We start from the raw sequence: 13,842 nt of genomic DNA on the forward strand, positions 1-13,842 counted from the left end.
TTTTCTCATTAAAGCGCTGCTGTTGCAGCAGCTAATTGATCATTACAAAACCACCCCCATACAGATTCACTGAGCATATGGACACAGGCAAACAAATAGCCATTTCTCCAGAATAACAAAGGGTACAGTATCTCACAAAAGTGAGTACACCCCTCACATTTTTGGATTTTATTATATCTTTTCATGTGACAACACTGAAGAAATTACACTTTGCTACAATGTAAAGTAGTGAGTGTACAGCTTGTATAACAGTGTAAATTTGCTGCCCCCCCAAAATAACTCAACACACAGTCATTAATGTCTAAACCGCTGGCAACAAAAAACAAAAGTGAGTACACCCCTAAGTGAAAATGGCCAAATTGGGCCCAAAGTGTCAATTTATTGTGTGGCCACCATTATTTACAGCACTGCTTTAACCCTCTTGGCATGGAGTTCACCCGATCTTTACAGTTTGTCACTGGAGTCCTCTTCCACTCCATGACAACATCACTGGGCTGGTGTTGTCACATGAAAAGAGATATAATAAAATATTTACAAAAAAGTGAGGGGTGTACTCACTTTTTTGAGATACTGTAGGAATATGGAACAAAGTTTGCACATAGATGTCCCAGAGGGGAATGTTTTTTTTTTTTCTGAACAAAAGTGAAGTTACTATTTAAGCCAACCCTCAAATGCAAAGTGAATGAAAGGATGAACACATGATTGGGGGTCTACTTTTATTAGGCAACAACATTAGGTGATTAATCTGTTTAGGGCTACAAGAGGATGATTCTTTTTTAATCCAAGTAAGAGGAGGCTAATTTGAGTGAAATTTAACTAGTTATGCTAACTGTGTATGGAAATGTGAAATAGTGCGCTTACCAAATACAATAACAGTAAAAAAAAGAAGCAGCAAACTCAAAAATGTTATACAAACATAAATATCATAGGCAAAAGGTGGAGTTGCGCTAAAGATTGAATATGCCTTCACAGGTCATATAAACATATGTGAAAAGACCATAAATATGGAAAAAAAATAGTCCAATAAGTGACAAAAAATACAAAGTCCAACAATGTATCAAATCTGTGTAATTGCACACTGCTGCAAAGGTGAAAATAATAATAAACTGGGACCACCGCTCACTAGAAATGCTGACCCTTACCGGAGTGAAAGATCCTGACGGATCAGAAAGAGCGGAAATAGCCAAATCACATGAACTGCAAAAGCGGCCTGTCTCTTGGTACGAACTTCCAAGGAATCACCAGTCCACCAGCGAAGCAACCAGAAAAAATAAAACTAACATAGTGTAAATCTGTATGGTGATCAATATACACAGGACATCCCCCAGTGACTGGTAACAAACAGTGTGAAATGAAGAGGAGAACCACCACCAGTATACACACTGACCCTTACCAGAGCCTTTGATCCCTGAGGATCAGATAAAGCAGAGGGGATGTAGGCAGCATGGAGAAATGGAGCGTCCCAATACCAATGTCCTCAGATTCACCAAGAAATAGCAGGATGATCATAGGAAAGAAACTCACAATAGCGTGATACCGTATGGGAAAATGTAATAAAAAACGAGCAGCACACTTACAGTTAGGAAGTATAAAAACAGCATGTATAAAAAGCCGGCTGGCGTATCAGAACGGATTCGTCCTCGATTTGCGGTGACGTCAGCACGTCGCCTCCCGACATTTCGTCTAAGATAGACTTGATCACGGGAAGCCTGAAGATATTTTAGTAAATTTGGAACTCCTAGACCCCTTTTTTGCCTTGGAGTATACAGTATAAAGAACGTTTATTCACTCTGGGTCTCTTATCTCCCCATGTAGATATGAGTGATTTGTCCTAAATCTTTTGAGATCTTGTTTAAAAATACTGTATATTGATAAATAATAGTGCAGCGCTCGATATTGTGTGTGAATGTGATAAACAAATAAAGTACAATAGACCAGAAATATTAATAGCTGTCCTAAATAAATACCTTAGTCTTGAGAGAATATTAATTTTTACCGTATAAATTTAACCGTACCAAAGGGAGGATTAACTCTCCATTTTTCCATATTCTTTGTCAGTTTTTATATAATGGAGTGTCATTTTTTTTTTCATATAATGTGTGGAGTGATGGAGTTAGATGAGTACCTAAATATGGGAGCATCTCCGATGCCCATTTAAAGTGAACATTTGGTTTCACAGTCAGAAGGGTTTGATTGTCCAAAGACATTTTTAGGGCTTGGGCTTTGAATTGGGTAATTTTGAGGCCCAATATAATGGAGTATTGATGCATAAAGCCCCGTACACACGGTCAGACCAAAATCACATCGGAATTCCATCGGAGTAAAAGAGAACAAGTTCTCTATCTAAACTCCGACAGAGTTCCTCGGAATTTCCGATGGGGCATACATATGGTCGGAATTTCCGATGGAAAAAGTCCGTCTGACTTTTTCCATCGGAAATTAAGATCGTGTGTAAGGGGCATTAGAGTAAACAAAACTTGGTACAGATGTAATTGGTGATAAAAGAAACATAAGAATATAATTTACAAAAAGGGCACACTTATGTTCTCATCCACCTATTGCCTATTGAGATGCCTATTATGTCTGGATGGTGTCTAATTTTTATGGTTAAGGGGTCCAATGCTAATACAAATAGTATTGGGGAAAGAGAATATCCTTGGTGAGTGCTTCTTTAGAACTTAGAAACATTGTGATTTTTAGCCTTTGATCGATATAGAGGCTACTGGGCGTTTATATAAAATTCTTAATAGCGAGACAAATTTCGTTTTTTAAAGAAATGGATCAATAATTGTTCCAATCTTCATGGTCTTTACCCAGTTTAGGAATAACATGGATGTAGGCAGCATTCCCGTGAGAGGGTAATTTTGAGGCATCTCTAATACTATTAAAAAATTTACATAGATGGGGGGATAAAATTTCACTTTTAAGGGTATTGAAATAGGAGAAGGGTTCTGTAAAGAAGTATGCAGCAACCCAGGTGTAGACTGAGGCACATTAAGGGGCCCAACTACCATATAAAAGGGCTCTTGGAAAAATATTGGTAAACTGTGCAACCTGTGGTGTGACACCCAAGACTAAGCTCTGAATGGTTGAGTTTTAGTGCCGAGTTTGAAAAGGTTAACACAGAAGTATATGCCTTAAAGCAAATAGGCTAGCACAAACACTAGGTTTAGGGCATTTACATCTGTGTGTACATGTATTTATAATGAAGCTTATGTGGAGTGGTTGCCACCAGGGGGCCTAAGCACTTGGTTCGCAGTCATGTTGAAACAGGAAGGGAAGGGGCCATCCCCAAGCTGTTCTCAGAAAGTTTGTAGCATGAAAGTCTTGGTATGCTGATGCCTTAAAGCGGAGGTTCCCTTCACTGGAACTAAGGGGCCAAGAGATGTCATATGACATCCACCCAGAATAATAGGGCTCCCGATTGGGCGTCATTTTACAATGGCCTGGGTGGGAAGCAGTTAATTATCTTCATATTTTTTAAACTAATGTAGCGCTACCCCCTCAGGAGCCGCTGGTTGTTGTTGGGATCGGCATATTAAGTTACCCTTTCAGTGTTGTCTAGGGGTGTAGTTGATAAGTAGAGTAGCTTAGAGTAGTGAGCGAATGTCCAGTCATTGAATGAAGGTTTTCAAATGCTTTATTTCCAGGCCCAACATGGCCAACATCAACATCAAATGAGGAGAAAAAGGTTGATGAAGCAAGAGAGAACTTTGCAGTATCAGGCCTGGATATGAACCGAGCAATTCTGCTCTCAGTAACACAGTAGTGATAAACACAATTCGTTGCCACTCTAGCCAAAGTGGGTGAAGCGCCCCCGGACAGACTTCTGCTACAAGCCTGGCAGCCGAAGTGTCACTTTTAGATTTCTGGGAGGAACAGGCCTCTACCACAGACCTGGCTCTAGTGCCTCTGCCACAGGCCAATTACTTGAATGAGCTAAATGGACGGATTGAGCAAATCCTCCCAGTAGATTAAGCATAGGTCACCGGATGACAGCAATAGTGTACTTGTCAACATTCCGGTCACCAGATCCCCGATGGTTCATTCAAGCCCTGTTGGACAACCTGCCTCCGGGTTCTCCTCAAGCCGACCCCCCAATAAACGGCACACAGCCTGGGATCTCCTCAGTCAAACTGGGGACCCAGCAAGTCACTGGGGCCCCTTTCAGCAACATGGAGCTCCGCGTAGTTTATGACCCCAGCCTGGTAGGCCATCACTGGGGTCCGTTGGATGCGCACACCCTGAAGGTGGGTGCCGCACCTGGAACCCGCGAAGAACCAAAGAAAATGGCGTCTGCCACAGATATACTCTCCCCCAGCATGCACCGCGAGGACAAACTCCTCTAATTGGCTGCTGGGGAAAAGTGGCTCTGCCAGAACCCCTTTAGTGCCAACTGTCGCCCAGGGGTGGATACAACACCCCTGGAGCGCAGACTGACCTACAGGACAGTTCAGGAATGACAGCAGCCCAAATTTAGAAAATTGTGAATGGGAGCAAAAAAACTCTCCCATTCCCCACTAACTTTAGCGTAGTGCCCATACTGAAAGTAAGGTGGCGCTACACTAATTTTAATAATAATACATTGTTTTTGTATCCACATTCATATAAAGAGCACTTTAAAGTGATAGCACACTACAAGCGCAGGAGGCGTCGGTGGTAAAGCTTTGCTAAATATAGCAGCGCTTGCTTTTCGGCCACTAGTGGGGTGCTTTAAACCCCCGCTAGCAGCCAAATAACATGTTAAAAGCACCCGCAAAGCTCAGCTTTGGTGGTGCTGCCCATTGATTTCAATGGGCAGGAGCGCTTTAGGAGCAGTTTAAAGCCCTGGAGCGGTGTAAAGCATTTTACAGGTGATATTTTTTGCGCTATAGCGCCTGAAAAATGCCTCCAGTGTGAAAGGGGTCTCAGTGCTAGTCCACACCAGATGCAGTTCCATGCGCTTTTTTTTCTGCACTAAAAATGCATGCAGTGCTTTCCATTTATTTTAATGGCTCTAGTTCGCACCAGTGCAGTCAGTTTCCGGTGACGAAAAAAAAAGTAGAGTGTGCTGCATTTTTTCTGCACAGAACTGTACTGGAGCCTAGCAAATTGTATTAAAACACACTGGAACTGCAGGTGATGTGAACTGTAAGCAAAAACTGATCCGGAACGTATCCGGAGTGCATTTTTGTGGTGTGAACTGCCCCTAAAAATGCATGCACTGTGTTTTTCATGTATTCCAATGGCTCTAGTGCACACCAGTGCAGTCAGTTCAATTAAGTTTCCAGTGCAGAAACTGACTGGGAACTGACTGCATTGGTGTGAATTAGAGCCATTGGAATACATGGAAAACACTGTACATGCATCTTTAGCGCAGAAAGAACCGCAACTGGTGTGAACTGGCCCCAAGGCAGGCCATACATGGGTCGAATTTCAAAATAATCTTATTTAAGAATTTTCATTTTAATTTCGCACCATTAGTGGGCTTCAGCAACAGCCGATTTCCGTGTCCCCATCAAATTTAAGTAATCGGGCATGTTGGAAATGTGCAAGAAAAGAAAAAATATTCCCAGACATGAAAATTCTTTTCTGTAGCAACATGAGGTGAAATTGAAGGCTTGGTTGGTCGAATTTCGAAAATCAATGGGGGCACCATCGGATCACAAAACTTACGAAATTTCTGATTTCCAAAAGAAAATTCTTTCGAAATTCAACTGTGTATGGCCTGCCTTGGTCACATTTATACTAAAGAGGACAGTTTTACCATAAATCTTTATAAGCTTTAATATCTGATGGCTCTTAATGTGCAATTTTTTATGTATCCCAGAGTTCAGCTGTAATATCTAATAACCTTTCCAAAATATTTTTTTCTTTGACTGTTAGATCCCATTTGATTAACTAAGCCCAGCAATGACTCTATTTAGACACAAGAGGCTGCTATTGGGTAGGAAAAGTAATTTGTTGTGCTCAGTAGTCCCGAGTATCACATGTTTAAATTCTGAGCTGATTTATAAGTAAAATTTGGGTATTTTCCACCCTCTTGTTTTTTTTCATATTATACTAGTATTTTTTTATATACATATTTTAAATATGGGAGCGTGTCTTATGCTCATTGAAAGTGAAAATTTGGTTTCACAGTCAGAAGGGTTTGATTGGAAATGTTTAGGGCTTGGGATTTGGATTGGTTGATTTTGAGTAGGGATGAGCTTTATGTTTGAGTCTTACATGAGTTCAACTTGAACATTGGCTGTTCGCCTGTTCGTCGAACAGCGAACAATTTGGGGTGTTAGCGGCAAATTCGATAAATCCATGGAACACCCTTTAAAAGTCTATGGGGAGAAATCATAGGGCCAGATTCAGGTACAGCGGGCGTATCTGTGCGGCAGCGTAACGTATCCGATTTACATTATGCCGCCGCAAGTTTTTCAGGCAAGTGCTTTATTCACAAAGCACTTGCCTGTAAAGTTGCGGCGGCGTAGCGTAAATCACCCGGCGGAATTCAAATTCGGCGGGTAGGGGGCGTGTATCATTTAAATGAATCGCGTCCCCGCGCCGAACGAACTGCGCATGCGCCGTCCCTAAAATATCCCAGTGTGCATTGCTCCAAATGACGTCGCAAGGACGTCATTGGTTTCAACGTGAACATAAATGACGTCCAGCCCCATTCACGGACGACTTACGCAAACGACGTAACTTTTTAAAATTTTGACGCGGGAACGACGGCCATACTTAACATTGGCTGCGCCTCATATAGCAGGGGCAACTTTACGCCGGGAAAAGCCTAACGTAAACGTCGTAACTTTAATGCTGTAATTCAGATGCCCGGCGCCCAACAATAGGGTGCAATGCATGAATCTATCTATTGGTGATAGAGCAGTGCAGGAGAGAGGGTGCGGCGCTCCTGCACCCTCTATGAAAAAATTCAATATTTTTTACTTTTTTGCTATAATAAATATCCCCAAAAAATATATATAAAAAAAATGTTTTCCTAAGTTCAGGCCGATACGTATTCTTCTACATACTTTTGGTAAAAGAAAAATTGCAATAAGTGTTTATTGATTGGTTTGCACAAAAGATATAGCGTCTACAAAATAGTTTTATCGCACTTTTATTAATATTTTTTTTTTATTGGTAATGTCGCTGATCAGTGATTTTTATCGTGACTGCGACATTATGGCGGACACATCGGACACCATTTTGGGACCATTGTAATTTTTACAGCAATCAGTGCTATTAAAAATGCACTGATTACTGTGAAAATGACACTGGCAGTGAAAGGGTTAACCTGTAGGGGCACTGAAGGGGTTAAGTGTGACCTAAGGAAGTGATTCTTACTGTGTGGGGGCGTGGCTTGGTGTGTGACGTCACTGATCGTCGTTCCCTATGACAGGGAACTGACGATTAGTGACAGTCTGACTAGGAAGCACAGGGAGAGGTTTGTTTACACTTACCTCTCCCCGTTCTTCAGCTCTGTGACCCGATCGCGGAACCCCGGCAGCGAACGGGTCCACTATTCCAGCGGGCACGGTCACGGAGTACCCGACCGGGTTGCAAAAGCGCCGCCGGTGGCATGCGCGACCCACGGCTGTGCATATTAAAGGGGACATACCTGTACGCCAATATGCGCAGCCGTGACATTCTGCCGACGTACATCGGGATTAATGGCTGTGTGTTGAGTTATTTTGAGGGGACAGTAAATTTACACTGTTACACAAGCTGTACACTCACTATTTTACATTGTAACAAAGTGTCATTTCTTCAGTGTTGTCACATGAAAAGATATAATAAAATATTTACAAAAATGTACTCACTTTTGTGAGATACTTTCATGTCCACACTGAAAATTCATAACACTTTGTCTAAGCCTGCCTTAAAAAAACAAAAAAACAAAAAAAACTCCATTACAATAGTCATGGACTGTTTAGCAACCAGCAACTGTTGAGACAATAAACCCTGGGTGAGAAATATGTAATGTATACAATAGTATAAATAGTGCAAGAGTATGCAAGGCAGAGTACAGGGTCATGCAGAGTGCTGTAGCCAGTGTCGCTTTTAGGAGTACATACCACAGAGTGCAGAGGTCCAAGCTGCTAGCTGCATGATACAAAACATTCAAAGATTAGGAGTATGTAATGCACAGTCAGTGCTGGGTTTAGAGTATGTAACACAGAGAAGGTAGGGGTCAGGAGTACGTAATAAGCATAATTGCAGGGAATAGAAATGCACAGTAGAGGTCAGAAGAAAAAAATTAAAAGAGTGCAGGAGTATGGGGTATGTAACACACGGTTTAGGTGTCAGGAAAGTGTAACATTTTTCCCTCTCAATAAAAATCCCCACTCCCTATCCCCCTTCCCACTTTCCATTGTTCAGGCTCAGATTTTTTTTAAAGTACAGTATATATATATATATATATATATATATATATATATATATATATATATATATATATATATGTATATATATATATATATATATATATATATATATATATATATATATAATTTTTTTATTTCAAATCCCTTATTTGTATAAGTTAAAGCCCAATTTAACTTTGTTAAAACAGTTGAAGACTCTGCTTACTGAAAAACCACCTTTCCGTGATGATTGCTATCTTTTAAAGTCTTCAAATCTTCTTGCTTACATGTGGAGGGAGGTAGAGCTCCCAGATGCTAGCGATGGAAGTCTCATAGACTTCCTCTGTGATGGAACCGTCCCAGCACCCAGCTTTGGTGCTTCTGTCAGTATACCGATTCATCAAGTCTGGACATAGATACCAGACTAGCCAACAATAGCTTGTATGAGAACGGGAACCGTTTATTGAAAACTCACACAGAAGTTATAAACCACACCAGGTCAGGTGAGCCTGATTACATTATTGTACGCAAAGTGAATTGTATACAGGAATATAAATAACATAACTAAGAAACAGCAAACATAAACTATGCAAATTCACATTTAGCAACTAATAGCTGACAGTGATATAATTAACTTTAGCTAATACACTGGTCACTTAAACCAGCCAGGGTGACTGGACTGACTGCCATCTACAACCCTGGATACAAAATACTGTACAATACACAATAATATTAAAACATATAACAACAAAACCTGGGGAATGCCCAGGGAAAAACCAAGCCTACTTACTGACCAGCTCGCAGAACAGCCAATTAACCTGTCTAACAGTATGCGTTAAAAACAGGGGTTTTGTCCGCACGCATTTGCAAACGCATGCGTGAGCCACAGAGCCGTGCCAAGGCACCCTGTAATCTGTAGTCCTAAAACTAAACAATGAGTGTCCCCACAATGGAGGCACATGCATTCTAATGGATAGATGAGGGCAGGTGGACTGAAGGGGAGCCACCCCTCCTTAAAGGTACAGGAGCACACCAAACACCCAGCATATAGCACAATGGCTGCAAAGGTGTTGGTGCACTGCTGGACCAATATAAGCACCACAGGTGAAACATAAACGTGTCCACCACCCCATCTATAGCTGGCCATAGCAGTAAGTAGCATTGGAAGGCTAAAGTAGGTACCGTATTTTACGGCGTATAAGACGACTTTCTGGATGCAAAAAAATGCATCCAAAGTCGGGGGTCGTCTTATACGCCGGGTACGGTCTCAGTACTCACTTTTTTTTCCCCAGCGGTGACAGTCTCCATACGGCGAGCGCGAGCGTGAATGATTTTAAAGCCGCGCCTTCTCTTCAGAGTGTTCTGTGATAGGAGTGTTCTGTGTTCCTCCTATCACAGATGCCTTCTCATCCTCGGACGAGATGAGAAGACGTCCGTGATAGGCGGAAACAGAACAGAGGCGCTGCTGGGAAGATTTGTGTGCCGCCTATCACAGAACACTCTGAAGTGAAGGCGCGGCTTTGAAATCATTCACGCTCGCGCTCGCCGTATGGAGACTGTCACCGCTGGAAAAAAAAGTGAGTGTTATTGCACTGGGGGGGGGGGGGGGGGGGGCAACAAGTTCAGGCATGTAATGGCACAGTGGCAATGTGGGGGCATGTAATGGCACAGTGGCAATGTGGGGGCATGTAATGGCACAGTGGCAATGTGGGGGCATGTAATGGCACAGTGGCAATGTGGGGGCATGTAATGGCACAGTGGCAATGTGGGGGCATGTAATGGCACAGTGGCACAGTCTGGGCATGTAATGTAATGGCACAGTCTGGGCATGTAATGTAATCAGGGGTGGACTGGGACAAAAATTTGGCCCTGGACTTCATCCAGACTGGCCCACATAATTTTTGCAAACAAACACAGTAAACTATACGCAATTGTCGGCGGTAAAAATAGCGGCGTTTTACCGCCGACACTATGGGCGGCTCAGTGTCTAAGGGGTCTAATACATCAGTTACTATGACCAGTGGCAGTGCATTTACCCCCGTCCCCCCACCATGCTGCATATTAAAAAAATCAGACACATACACTGACCCCCCCCCCTGACACAAACACTGACCCCCCCTTCTCACACATATACTGACCCCCTCCTTACACATACACTGACACCCACTTCCTTTCACAGTCCCCTCCTTTCTGGTATCCTTTACAACCATCTTCTTTCTTTGCAACAAACACAGTTCCCTTTATGTCAGTGCCCCCTCCCTTACCTTACACAGCAGGGAGAAGACAGAGGCGGCAGACGAGTCCAAGCAGAAGGCGGGAGCTGTTTAACTTTCCATGTAACAGACAGACGATTGGTTGCTAGGACTGCCTCTAGCAACAAATCACAGGCTTTTTAACTTGAAAAGTTGGACAGCTCCGCCTTCTGCTCGGACAGTCTGCTTATTGTATGGATGAAAGTGGCTGTGGGGGAGAGGAGGAGGAGTTACACGGGAGAGAAGAGGTCTGAGAGGACACACAGGCAGGATGTTCAACAGGTTCACTGTTGTCACCCTGCACATGCACTCCACGCACCATGCACCCCCTCCAGCAGCGATACTCTGCAGCCTGCACTGGAACCGTGCACTTGCAGTAGTGGCAACGGGTGCGGCCACCACCTTCCTCCCCAGCCAGCAGTCAGACTCTGCAGCCGCAGGACCCGATACCGATCTGCGGTGCCCCTTCGTCCAGTACATAGCAAACACTGCCTGTATACATTCTGACCAGGGGAGGGCTGGCAGCCTTCGGCCTGGGGGGCAAGTCCAGTCAAGTGGCCCATTGGTGGTTCAAGTGGCCCATTGAACCACCGAATCAGCTCACCATTCATTTATCCATGTGATCCGCTGTGTCCAATCATGGATCACAAGTGTCGTTTATCGCCTCTCCTTGCCTCACACTGACAGAGTGTGAGGAGAGGAGAACCGATCAGTGGCACCTCTTCGCAGGGGAGACCCGTACAGGTGAAAAAGGGCACTGATCATCAGTGCAGCCCCAACAGTGCCCAGCAAGTGATGCCATTCTGTGCCCATCGGAGACACCAATCAGTGCTGCCTTTCAGTGCTTGCCCACCATCAGTGCCACCTATCTGTGCGGCATATTAGTGCCTCCACATCAGTGCCAACTAATCAGTGCCGCCTCATCAGTGAAGGAGAAAAATTACTTATTTACAAAAAAAATAAAATAATAATTTTTGCTATTTTTTCATTTTTTAAAGCAAAAAAAAAAAAAGACGATCAAATGATGGATTGCATGAGGGAATATGTACCAAATGTTTTTGTTTTGTTTGTTTTTTTACATTGGAGGATGAGCAGGTGTATGAAGGGTTTGACTGTTGTATATTTAGGGGAGGGGTAGGTTGCATGGTGATGGTTGCAACCAGGCTGTAAAGGGTGGTGACAATAAAAGAGGGGAGTACACAGTGTATAATGCAGTGTGTGATGGGTGTATACAAGGTAGGACAGGGTGTGATGGGGGGTCATAGCTGTAAGAAGGTGTGAAGTGTGATGGGTAGTGAGAGGTGCAAGAGTTCTTATGTGACTGGTGTATGCAGAGTATAGTAGGATGGGATCTGTGGTGAGAGGTGTTGGTAGTGTGGGGTGTGATTGGTGTATGCAGAGTATAATAGGGTATAATGGGGAGTGTTGGGTGTAGGGTTGCCACCTCATGCCTTTAAACCCAAACACACATGAATTACACAGGTTCTGTGGCTGATTAAGGTGGTAATTAAACTCACTTGGTGCCTTATCTGCATCAAATTAGACTCGGAACCTGTGTAATTAACATGTGTTCGGGTTTAAGGGGATGAGGTGGCAACCCTAGTTGGGTGGTGTCAGGGCTCTGCAGGGAGTGGATAGCTGTGCATTAGTCGCCTGTAGTTGAGCAGGTGTAATGGATATGTGCAGGGTATGAGGAGTACACACAGGGTATGGTGACTAGGGATGAACTCCGGTGTGTTCACACACTCCACGTGCAGAGCCCACCAGGAAGTCGGCACCGCGCTGCGCTAATCACAGGCAGGGAGACATTTCCCGATTTCTGCAGCCGAGCATCGGGATAATGTCTCCCTGCCTGTGATTAGCGCAGCGCGGTGCCAACTTCCTGGCGGACTCTGCACGTGGGCTGTGCGAACACACCGGAGCTCATCCTTAATGGTGACATATAATGCAGTGTACATTGGCCTGAAGGGTAATAGAGAGAGGTGTGATGATGGTGACCAATGCAGGGTGTATGTGGGTGAATGCAGGATGGGTGAATGCAGGGTGGGTGTATGTGGGTGAATGCAGGATGGGTGAATGCAGGGTGGGTGTATGTGGGTGAATGCAGGGTGGGTGTATGTGGGTGAATGCAGGATGGGTGAATGCAGGATGGGTGTATGTGGGTGAATGCAGGGTGGGTGTATGTGGGTGAATGCAGGATGGGTGAATGCAGGGTGGGTGAGTGCAGGGTGGGTGAATGCGGGATGGGTAAATGTGGGTGAATGCAGGGTGGGTGAATGTGGGTGATTGCAGGATGGGTGTATGTGGGTGAATGCAGGATGGGTGAATGCAGGATGGGTGAATGTGTGTGAACGCAGGATGGGTGAATGCAGGATGGGTGTATGTGGATGAATGTGGGTGTACGCAGGGTGGGTGAATGTGGGTGAATGCAGGATGGGTGTATGTGGGTGAATGCAGGATGGGTGAATGCAGGATGGTTGAATGTGTGTGAACGCAGGATGGGTGAATGCAGGATGGGTGTATGTGGATGAATGTGGGTGTACGCAGGGTGGGTGAATGTGGGTGAATGCAGGATGGGTGAATGTGGGTGTACGCAGGGTGGGTGAATGTGGTTGAATGCAGGATGGGTGAATGCAGGGTGGCCGAATGTGGGTGTACGGAGGGTGGGTGTATGTGGGTGAATGGAGGATGGGTGAGTGCATGTGGCTGAAAGCAGGGTGGGTGAATGCAGGATGGGTGTATGTGGATGAATGTGGGTGTACGCAGGGTGGGTAAATGTGCGTGAATGCAGGGTGGGTGTATGTGGATGAATGCAGGATGGGTGAATGTGGGTGTACGCAGGGTGGGTGAATGAAGGGTGGGTGTATGAGGGTGAATGCAGGATGGGTGAGTGCATGTGGCTAAAAGCAGGGGGGGTGAATGCAGGGTGGGTGTACGCAGGGTGGGTGAATGCAGGGTGGGTGAATGCAGGGTGGGTGAATGCAGGGTGGGTGAACGCAGGGTGGGTGAATGCAGGGTGGGTGAATGCAGGGTGGGTGTATGTGGGTGAATGCAGGGTGGGTGAATGCAGGGTGGGTGGGTGAATGCAGGGTGGGTGAATGCAGGTTGTGGTAGTAGTTAGGTTACACTTACCAGCTCCTCTGGGGTTGTTCTCTCTATCGACAGCAGCAGCACAGCACATGTCTCTCCCGCAGGTTGCCATCTTCCAGCCCCGTCAGACAGCAGCCTGTCACATGAGTCAAGCAGCCTGATGC

Source organism: Rana temporaria, chromosome 4 (genome assembly GCF_905171775.1).
Source record: "Rana temporaria chromosome 4, aRanTem1.1, whole genome shotgun sequence".
Classification (NCBI taxonomy): domain Eukaryota; kingdom Metazoa; phylum Chordata; class Amphibia; order Anura; family Ranidae; genus Rana; species Rana temporaria.